This window comes from Macrotis lagotis, chromosome X, assembly GCF_037893015.1.
Source record: "Macrotis lagotis isolate mMagLag1 chromosome X, bilby.v1.9.chrom.fasta, whole genome shotgun sequence".
NCBI classification, from domain to species: domain Eukaryota; kingdom Metazoa; phylum Chordata; class Mammalia; order Peramelemorphia; family Peramelidae; genus Macrotis; species Macrotis lagotis.
This window is the reverse complement of record NC_133666.1, coordinates 555,459,403-555,469,946: the sequence shown is the minus strand read 5'-3', so window position 1 is coordinate 555,469,946 and position 10,544 is coordinate 555,459,403.

The window sequence follows — 10,544 nt, the reverse complement described above, 5'->3', positions numbered from 1 at the left end:
GAGAAAAAATATAAGTGAAAGCTCTTACATATAAAGACAAACTTCCTCACTGAGTATTTTGCTTCTCCCTGAGATAGGTACTAACCTTATTGCCATATGTAAGGGTGTTCTTTACATGCAGCCTTTGGTAGAAAAGGTTTGCTGCTCTCAATCTCTAACCAGCAGCTTAGGTCTCAGAATATAATAGTGAAACAGCAGAAGGTGGCAACTTCAGGGTGTGAGAAGCCCTAAGGACAAAGTGCTTGTCATTTTTGGGGTGTCTGCTTTGCTTTGCAGCAAAATTATGGAAATGCAAGAAAGTAGACTTGACCTTGAGTGGGGTGCAGAAGAAAAGAGAGGTTTGGAGCTTGGAGCCTCCCCCCCCAGAATTAGGAGCAAGGTTTGCAGGATGGGTTGGTTAGTTCTAGTCCCTCGTAACTGAAGAAGACCAAAATGACATGACTATGTTTGAGACAAATGAGTATGTCTGAATGTGACTGATCAGACTAATATAAACTGGATTGCTATGCCACAGGTTGGGCATAAATAGTTCATGTGAACACCTGGGGTCTTTACTCTAAACTTACATATGTCACATTTCCTTTGCACATAGAGGACAGCACCTTCTCTGATGAGGGCATGCCATGCTGGTGGGTCTTGTGCCAGTGTCTCCCATGATGCACTATCAATTCTATGTTCTTTAGAGAGACTTTCGGGGTGTCCTAGTGTTGCTTCTTCTGATCCTCTTGTGAGTCCTTGCCCTGAGTGAGTTCTCCTAAAATAGCTTTTTTGGCAAGAGTACATCATAGTCGTGGGTAGGGCCAAGATAATAGGAAGATAAGACTGCTACTGTAACTGGATCTTGGGTGTTGCAATGCATCCAAAGTTTGTGCAATTAACTTCTGTAGGTAAAAGCATCAAGAAATGCAACCTCTGCCCAAGGTCAAGATTATCTACAGTCCCCTCACCTTTCATGAAAGGAAACCAGGGTTGGATGCTTATGGTGAAAAACCTAAGTCAGTTTCTGTGACGAGTACATAGTGAGGAAAAATACTTTTGTTTTTTCTAAATCAAGCAGTCACTACTTTCAAGGAGTTTACAGTCTCCTGGGGGAAAAGAAGTAATATAATATATAGATAGATATAGATTATTATAATATAATGCATGAACATTATACATTAATATATTCCTAGTATAATATAATTATATATACAAAATAAAACAAATGCAATTTTTTAGGGGGAACATAAACATCTGGAGAAATTACAGAAGTCTCTTGTAGGAGATGGGACTTGAGCTGATTCTTATACAGTGAGGAAAGACAATTGTCCCAGGTGAACTGTATGACCTTCTAATAAAAGAAAGAGCTCTCATTAAAACCAGTTGTGTTTCTCCAATCCATCTTCCATTGGACTGCCAAAGTAATTTTCCTAAAACAGAGATCCAACCACATCCCCTCATTATTTAATAAACTCTAAAATACTCAGTAAGTCTACCAGTAAGCATTTATTAAGTACCCACTAAATACTCTGCTAAGCACTGGGCAGAAAAAGAAAGGCAAAAAGACAGTCCCTGTTTTCTTGGAGCCCACAAGTTTAAGAGGGGAGAAAACATGCAACCAACTATGTTAAAAAAAAAGATATATGTTTGAAAAATCAGGGTACCCAAGAGAAGGAAGGCAGTAGCATTAATGGAGATCTCCCCTCAGAAGGTGGAAGTTTAGCTGGGACTTAAAGGAAATCAGGAAAATTAGTAGGAAAAGTTGAAAAGAGAGGACCATCCAGGCATGGTGGGACTGTCAGTGAAAATGCACATAGTCAGGTGAAGGAGAGTCTTACTCAAGGAATAACAAGAAGTCCAGTAACACTAGATCACAGAGTATATGATAAGGACTGAGATGTAAAGTGGCTTAAGGGGGGGGGGGTGGGCTGTCCTCTATATATTTACTTGTCTATTCTACCTTTTTAAGGCCCAATAAAGCTACATGAAGATGAAAAGAACCTGCACCAGTGTGATGTCAGTTCAAAAGAGAAAAGGGTTCAAGTATAAGAGATGGTATAAAGGTAAAAATTGACATTACATGATGTCTGAGGCTTTCCTTGAAATATTGATCAGGTAGAGGCAGTCGTCTATAAGAAAGTAAGATCTCTATTAGGAGCAGAAGTTTCTTCAGGATATCAAGTTGAAGCCAGAGAAAAGAGAGAGATTAAAGGATTGGAGGAATGGTCAGAGATTTATGATTTCAAGTTTTCAGGGTCTTTCAGATGGTTCATCTCTGAGGGACAATCAAGTCTAATGTATTAAGATTGTGTTATTTCAAAGCATTTCAATAACAAGCTTTATTAAGTAGCCAGCATTGTGTTAGGTGGTAGAGAGGGGAAGACAAAAATCAAGCTGTCCTTGTCCTCAAGGAATTTACATTTTATTGGGGGATGGGGAGGAGGTTATGTAAGAAGATGAGTAAATAAAAAGAGATATAGAATGTTTTTAGAGGGAATATGAAGAATTGGGGAAACTAAGGAAGGTCTTTTTAGGAGGAGGTGCTTGAGCCAATTCTTTTTTTTTTTAGTTTTTTTTTGCAAAGCAAATGGAGTTAAGTGGCTTGCCCAAGGCCACCCAGCTAAGTAATTATTAAGTGTCTGATGCTGGATTTGAACTCAGGTACTCCTGACTCAGGTGTTCCGTCTGCTGTACCACCTAGCCACCCCTTTTGAACTGATTCTTGAAGAAAGTTCAAGATTCTTAGAAGTAGAAGTATATCCTGTTTCCCCAGTACAGTCTGGTACACAAATGATATTTAATAAAAGGTTTTTGATTTATCCCTGCCTCTCTTAGAATGTAAGCATTTCTCTTTCTTTCTCTTTCTTTCTCTCTTTTTTATCTGTCTTTCTTCTTTCTTTGGCAAGGCAATGGGTTAAGTGACTTGTCCAAAACCACACTGCTAGTACAAGTATTTGAAGCTAGATTTAAACTCAGGTCTTTCTGATCCACTCTGCCACTGTGCCAACTAACTGTCCATTGTGCCAACTAGCTGTCCCTAGAATGTAAGTTTTCTGAAGAAAGAAGGAAGGCAGGAAGAAAGTAAGGAGAACTGAAGAAATTTATTGATCATCTAATAACAGTGCTAAGCACTATGATAAAAAAACTTTACAAATATTATCTGTTGCTCTTCACAACAACACTGGGAGATAGGTGCTATTATTATGTCCATTTTACAGTTGTGGATACTTAAGTGACTTGCCTAAGGTCACACATCTAGGAAATACAGATTTGATCACAGGTCACCATGGAAGGGAACATAGAGAGGAAAGGGATGAAAGTCCTGTATAGAACTTTGCGTGTTCCCCACACCAGATGAGGAACTCTTAAGTTGTGGAATATCAAGTATTAATATCATAGAGAAAGGGTGGAGGAAGGTAGAGGAGGTTACGGAGGGGAAACCTCTGGTTTCCTTCCCAACCCACCTTCCTTCCCTAGAAATGCCCCTCCTTTAAATCCCACAGAAGACAGAGGAGCAGAGAATTACAATTTTTACAATTACTTAAGAAGGATAATGTTCTGATGGTGTTTTGAATAGACACAGTTTAGTTCCCTACCCTGAAATTCCTGAGAAAATGGTTTTTTAAAATTTTTTAATGTTCATTTAATATCATATCTGTGTGCAAACGTGACAAACAATCTCTTAAGAATTGCTCCTTACATAATGATATTTGCCCTGGTGCCCAGCTCAGAGGCCTTACTGTGGGTGGTTGAAGTGTGTAGCTTCTGGTTCCAAATATCCTCATTGCCATTTATATCAACAAACCCTGAATTGGGAGTGAAAGCATGTTCACAGTCAGGGTGGGTGGGGGCTTTTTGTGAGGTTGTGTAGGCCAAGATCAGTTACTAGCTCCATAGAATTCTGGAAGCTAGAGATCTCATGGAATGTTTCCTGACCAGCTCCCCTCTCCCCCCATACTCCCTCAATTTACACCGATTGCTGACTAAGCCAAATAGTACTCTGCAGGAAAAGAAAAATGAGAAAAGATCATTCTGGAGAGAAGTCATCATTTCAGGAACTAAAACTGAATGGTTATTGAATGTTAAAAGAGATGGCAAATAGCCACTTGTTAACTTTTCTCCAGCGGGCTTAGCCCAAGAGAGCCCAGGCCAAATTGCTAGAAATTAGAAATAGCTTTTTAATTGCCTTTAACAAAGGATAAACATAATAGTGGGGCTGCACAACTGGGTGTCACAGTGGATAGAGCACTGGAGTTAGGAAGACCTCAGTTCAAATTCTACATTAGACACTTACTAGTTGTGTGACTCAAGGCAAATCACTTAACTCTGTGTGCCTCAGTTTCCTCATCTGCAAAATGAGCTGGAGAAGATGGCAAACCACTCCAGTATCTTTGCCAAAAAACCCCAAACTCAAATGGTTGCATCAACAAATTATAATAGTGCCTTCATCATTATGATCAGCATTACTAATAAAGAGAATAATTATTACTATTATTAGAAGTAATAATATTATTACTATTATCAGGTTAGAGAAAAATTCAAATGAAATTAAAAAATAATCATTGGGGAAATTTTTATTGAGGAAAGAGGGAAGGAGGAGGACATGATGATTAAAAATGATATTATGAGATTTGGGATTTCTGTATCATAGTTTAAAATAATAAATAATAAATTCCACCCTAGGTAAAGTGTGCCTATTCAGGGCTGGCATAAATTTTTTTTCTGCCCTGAGATCTTTTGAATCTGATCAGTCAATCAGCAAAATGACAGACATTATATACTAAGTAGGAAGTAAAGAGAGAAAATTGCCCACATATCTGGCAAACCAGATACTATAATCTTTTCTGCAACAAAGTAAAAAGAGCAGAAGAGAGGGCTTGTAAATCCAAAATCTGAGAAAGGAGTTAGCAATTAAAACCACTGTTTCAGATATCTATAAACAAAAGCACAAAATACAGATAGTAAACAAGGTGAACTAAAGATCTGAACATGAAGAGACAAATTCATCCTCATCAGGCAGCCTTACATAATAAAGTCACAGCCTTGTCTGTGACATGGATTGTCTATATGACTGGGCAAGTCTCTTAACTTGATGGAGCTCTAGGTCACTCTGTGAGACTGGTAGGTGTAGGAAAAGTGCTGACCTTCATTGGCAGAGGAAGAAAGGACAACAAGAGAGGAGAACAGGGATCAATCCTATCTCATCCTTATGACTTCTAAGGTCCTTCTAAGCTCTAAAATATGTCAATGGCTGTTAAATCTGTTCCCCTGGAGACCCTCATGACTAATTCTGACTGAACCAAAAGACATACTTTTTCTTCCATGGCACTAAATATTCACAGAAGTATTAGTCATGTCTTCAAGGTATTTTAGCAAACAAATAAATTCCCAAACTTTTGCTTTCTGTAGCATACATTTTTTAAAATCTTAATTTATAGGAAATATAGACAAGGGAGTAAAGATTTGAAGTCCAATCAGAGAGTTCCCACACCTTTGAAGAATATTGACAATTCATTACAATTATCCCTCTTTTGAGATAAGATAGTAGAATTGTCCTCAGTTTCACTGATGGGGGGGAAAAGAGAAATTGAAAAGTTAGTTATTTTTCCCTCAGGTATCAGGAAAAACACATAATTAGAGCTTCAAAGTTTGCAGTTCCTGACTCTGCAGACACTCCACTGGTTTCTGTTGCCTTTCATTTTTCCACTCTTCCAACCAAATTATCCCAAAGTATCAAAACTAACTTGAGTGTCATCATAACTTGAGTGGCATCATAATGGGAGGAAAGAAAATATCTCTCCCCAATCTCACCTCCACTCAAAAAAAATCTAGCCATAAATGACAAGATATAAATTAGCCTCTAAAGTTAAAAAAGATAGAAAAAATGAGGCTGAGAAGAAAATGAGGCACACCTCTGAAGTTATTAACCTTATAGTTGTAATTAACTCTTAGCTTCAAACCAGATGTAGAGTAAGAACCAGCCTGGTGAAAGGAAATAACTCTTGTCAAGAGAGAAAACGATTTATCTCTACTTCTTATGATAATTCCTCACAGTCTATATTACTTTTTCAAGCTGCCCTGATAGGACATACTGTATCCAACAGGAAACAAATACAGATACAGAGAAACCGTCATTTGAACAAGGAAGCAGTTTTAAGGAATGGGACTCTGGCAGCAGAGAAGAGAGCCAGCTACAGAAAGAGAAAGACCACACAGTAAGCCAGATAAATAACACCGCCAGCACAGATACCACATTCATGAGAAGCTAGTGAAAACTATGAAGAAAGAAAGGATTTCCTGGTCCTCAGTATCAGAATCATTGGATTATAGATATATGGTATAAAGCATTCCTAGAGATCATCTAGATCAGTCCAAATTTATAATTGAAGAACTGCTAATCCTCTTTCCATTGAGAATTATGCCTCTCAATGCAACAATGCCTATTTTGTTTACTGATGCCCATTTTGCATAAGGCACTGTGCAGAAGTTATTTCTATATGATAATAATTTTCCCTTTTAAGTACCCAAACTTTTTTTTTTACTATATTGGCTAGAAATATTTCTTTTTTAAAATTTTAAATTTTTTTCCCCAATTATGATGCAAAAATAGTTTTCAACATCATCCTTTTCAGGTTCAACCTTTTGAGAATTTGAACTCTATGTTTTTCTACCACCCTCCCTTCCCTCCCCACTCTCTAAGGCAACAAGCAATCTGATATAGGTTTACAAGTACAATTGTGTTTGAAACAATTGTGGTTGAAAACACTTATAAAATATATTTCATAGTTTCCCGTCTTCTTGAACAGAAAAAAATCGATCAACAAGCAATTTTTTAGTACCTAATATGTGCTAGGTGATAGGATTGAAAGATAAAATCAAAGTTGTAAGTTGTTTTTGCCATATGTATATCCTACCTCTGACCCTCATTACTATTGTACTCTATTTGGGTTCTCTCTTTTCATGGACATTATGTGTATTTGTGGGATAATTTGAACCAGGTTTATATATTTTTTTAACTTCTTTTTAACTTCTGTTCTTGCTATACCATTTGAGTAAAATACTTTACAAGGTAGTTGAGTCTACTCTTTCATTGTTAAAAGGAAGCATACTAATTAGGTACCCAGAAGCAATAGTATAGACATACCCTGATATCTCTAGAAACTGAGGGAGGAGTCATCTTCAGGAGACCCAATATGAGAGTGTAAGGACAAGTTAGGGGAATAAATTAGTGGAGATACTTCATTAGGATTTCATATTCAGAACCAAAAGAACTAGAGTTCATCAAGTCCAACACTTATTTTATAAATGAGAAAACTGAGGCCCAAAGAGGAGGATTTTCCCAAATGTCACATTGGGAGTAAGTAGAAAGGCTAGGGAAATTTAATAGAGTAAGATCCTATGACTTTGTAGATGGATGTGAGAAAATTTAGATCAATTTAGGGATTATCCATTTTGAAAATAGTTCTCTTAAGCAATATCATGTTATAAATTGTTCCATTCAAAGCCTCCCCAAAAGCAAACTATTATTTCTCTTGCATGCTTTTAGCTGCCAGGTTCATCTCCATTATTTATCTTCCTCTTTGATAGGAGCAGCACCTTTTTTTGATGTAGACTGGGTCTTTTAAGTGAATAGAGGCTATTTCATTTTCTTGCCATCTGAGGCATAGAAGGCACTGCCTGTGGGGAGTAATCAGAGGTTTTAGCAGAATTTGCCTTTTTGTTCTTGCCTGTCTGGATGTCTGTTGTCATGGTGAATGCAGAGACATAGGGGAATAATGTTTTATTTGGATTTAACTAGTATTATCTTTTTTTTTAATCTTATTGTTAGGAGCATTGATTTCATTGCATTTTATAATCTTGTTACTCAGCTGTTTCAGTCATGTCCAACTCTTCATGACCCCATTTGGGTTAGGTTTTTTTTTTGAGAAAGATACTGGAGAGATTTGAAATTTCCTTCTCCAACTCATTTTTTAGATGAGGAACTGAGGCAGAAAGGGTTAAGTGACTTGCCTATGCAGCATATAACATAGAGGTCACAATCAGAGAAACAGAGAGAGTCTATAAAAAGAAGGGTTGAGCAACACAATCGATCCAAAGGACAAGAACAAGGTCACACAACTAGTACCTCTTCAGGTCTTTTTGACTCCAAACCTGGCACTCTATCCACCACACTACTTAGGCTACCTATTTTATAATCTATTAGTATCTAATTACATGCTAATCCCAACAGGAATAACTGAACTGGCCTTGAATTGGGCCTGGCTCAGAATACTTTTCATTCACTGTTGTTTTTCCTTTTTCACCATGATTCCCCTCACTTTCTTTGTGACTAAAATATCCTATGAGGTTCTTTCATAGTACCTACCTTATTCACTTTTTCTTCTTTTTCCTGGGTTCTATATGGCATTGGTTTGGTTATCTTCTGCACATTTGAGGGTATCTTTGCACATATCTGCCAGAATGTGTCTTTGGAATTGTATAACTTAGTTTTGGGTTTTGTTTTTTTTTTAATCAAAGGTATTTAATGAAATAGCAAAACAAGAAAAGTAGCAATAGAACATTCCTCACTTAAGGCTAGAGCAGGCTCTGGAACACAAAGCTCTACCATCAGAGAGAAGAATCAATACTCATGAGATAAGTTGGGGAGTAGACATCATAGGATCTGAGGATGATAGATTTAGAGGAACCTCAGATGTAATTTACCTTAAGGCCTCCCTTTTTTTTTTCAGATGAGGGAATTAAAGTCAGGGACATACCCAAATTCCTAATGATAGCAAGTGACTGAGAAAATTTGAACCTAGGTCATCTTTTTCCAAATCTATTGTTCACAGATGGTGGCAAGTAGGGAACACATAATTTGATGCTATAGTGCCATCTGAGGCTTCTGGTGATGTCATCATGTTGTCTTAATGGGCCAGCTCATTGTCAGGCATTGTGCCTCTGTTCTTCCTTATTCTCTCTCTTTCAACATTGTGAGTTTCCACATAGATGGCTTCAGATGTGATAATTTAGCATGAGAGAGTAATCAAAAGGCACAAAATTTCTGCACATATTGTTGCCAGGTCTGAACAGTGGCAAAAATGGAATAAGCCACATGAGAAAGGGTGAGGATGGGATGTGGAGAGCTATGCAGCACATAGTATAGAGGTCACAATCAGAGAAGCAAAGACCCTATAAAAAGAAGGGGTGTACAAGACAATTGAGCCAAAGGACAAGAACAGGGGTAGGATCCAGATGGTAAGTCAAAGCAGAAGGAAGAGGTAATATATGGAGTAAGAGCAGGATTGTGCAGTCAAGGGAGTCAGAGGAGGCAGAGCTCTCCTGATATCACAAAAAGTTAAAAAAATGATAAAATAAAATAAAAATTAGTACTTGCTCACTGATCTGTATAATTTCCAAATAATTTCAGTCATTTTCATAGATAAAAGAAGCTGAATTTGCTTATTTTAACCTCAAATGTGGTTAAAGACTATGCAGTCCCTTACAAACTGGGTTGAGCTTGCACAAGAAGCATGTACTTGTTGCTATTTCTAACCAATGTTAATATTTTCATTATATATACTCATTTTCATGCATTACATGTATGCATATAAGATATTTAGTATTGCTGATCTTGATTTTACATCCAAAAATCCTCTTTGTGAAGCAGTCAATTCTTCTACCTCACTGAAGGGGCTTGCTGGTACTACCTCTAATAGGCTCATATATTAGTTCCCCAGTCATGGACCCCACTGCACATCATTGAGTCTGAGTGGATGATCCAAGATCAGTGTACAGAGATCCAGTCTGGGAAGGAGGGCATGGACTTAATCAGGATCTGAATATAAAAGCAAGTGGACTGGAGTACACAGAAAGAATTACAGAATACAGGTAAAAGGTGATACCTAGAGATCCAGACCAGGCAGGGTAGCATATACCAAATCAGGGTATATCAGGGTTTGAGTATAAAAGTAGGGTTTCCAAACTAATACAAGATCAGAGCCCAGATAGGGAGACCAGAAACAGTTTCTTAGAGACTGATATAAGAAAGTAGGTACACATAATCATACTAATGAATTATAAGTATTCATTTTAAGCTGTCTGTCCTCCATTGTGGTTTTAGTTATCTTTTGGGGGTTAAGGGCAATTAGATAAGACCTATCCTTCAGAGTATGTTGGGATCCTCATGGGTCCATATAGCAGATGATGCTATATAGGCAGTGGGCTAGATACTCTTCCAGGTTCTAAAAGGGAACCTGCTGGCATACCATACTCATGTTTGCACAGAACACCCTCAATGTGGTCCACTATATGGCTTCTCAGATGTCTCCAGTCTGGAGATAGTTCCAGGACAGACACATTCCTTTCCCTTCCCATTCCTTGTAGAACTCACATGGAGAGAAGTAGCTAAAATGCAAGAGGTTTTAATATGTTTGCCTGAAGCTGTGGATGTATAAAGTTCTAAGCATAGTATAAAGGGAAGAGAGTAGGATTTTCTCAAAAAAACTTGGGTGGAAATCTTGACTCTGACACTGATTGGCTAACAAATATGGGACAAGACACTGTTTCTCTGGTCCTCAGTTCCT